Consider the following 1095-nt stretch of genomic DNA (forward strand, 5'->3'; position numbering starts at 1 on the left):
TGTGAGTACATGCATATATAATATATATACAGACGGTTCTGTGTGACTGAAATATGTTACAACTTTTAAAAAAATTTGGTGGTGGGAGGGTTGGGGGGCAGGAGGTAGGGGGGTAAGAGATCAACCAAAGGACTTGTATGCATGCATATAAGCATAACCAATGGACATAAGACACTGGGGGATAGGGGAGGCTAGGGGACTGTCTAGGGCAGGTGAAAAAAATGGACACATATGTAATACCCTTTGTAATACTTTAAGCAATAAAAAAAAAAATTACAGCAGGAAGGCTGGGGACGGTTGGGGCAGGAGGTAAGAGATTAACCGAAGGACTTGTATGCATGCATATAAGCATAACCAATGGACACAAGACACTGGGGAATAGGGGAGGCCAGGGAAGGTCAAGGGGGGAAAAAGGAGACATATGTACTACTCTTTGTAATACTTTAAGCAATAAAAGAAAATTTAAAAAAATTAATAAATTAAATTAAATTAAAAAAATAGATGTTAAAAAGTCCAACTAAATTCTGAATTTTCTCAGGAGTATCTTAGTGTCTTTAGAAAGAGCAAATTCTTCTAAAACAACGTGGGTGTCCCACTGCCCTAAACAGGTGCAGGTTTGCTCCATCCCTGGGGTCCCCTGTCACAGACGGGGTGGGAGTTCACCTCTCCTACTTATCCTATCTAATAATAGACAAACATGGTAATTAACTGTACCTCCGATATACTTCCCATTGGGTAATCAGGGCGATATGCAAATTAACTGCCAACCAAGATGGCGGCTGGCAGGCAGGCAGCTGGAGCAAGCAGGAGGCTTGGTTGCCCCAGCGATGGAGGAAGCCAAGCTTCCCGCTGGCCTGGGATAGCTGTGGCCAGCTGGCAAACAGCCATCAGCCCCTCACCCAGGGTGGCCACACCCTCATGGGGAGGGTCCCTGCTGGGGTCTTGGCCAGCCTGCAAACAGCAATCAGCCCCTCATCCAGGCTGGCCAGGCACCCAAGCGGGATCCCCACCCTGATCCGGGACACCCTTCAGGGCAAACCAGCCGGCCCCCACCCGTGCACCAGGCCTCTAGATCCTATATAAAAAAAGGGTAAT

The 1095-nt window shown here is 47.1% G+C and overlaps 1 protein-coding gene across 1 annotated transcript in view; it reads right to left on the reverse strand.

The window, feature by feature from the left end:
* CADPS (Ca2+ dependent secretion activator) overlaps positions 1 to 1095 on the reverse strand; it is a 346095-nt gene that overhangs the window by 161280 nt on the left and 183720 nt on the right. The gene's annotated exons all lie outside the window — the stretch shown is intronic.

The sequence above is a fragment of the Myotis davidii genome, unplaced genomic scaffold (assembly GCF_000327345.1).
Source record: "Myotis davidii unplaced genomic scaffold, ASM32734v1 scaffold189, whole genome shotgun sequence".
In the NCBI taxonomy this organism is placed as follows: domain Eukaryota; kingdom Metazoa; phylum Chordata; class Mammalia; order Chiroptera; family Vespertilionidae; genus Myotis; species Myotis davidii.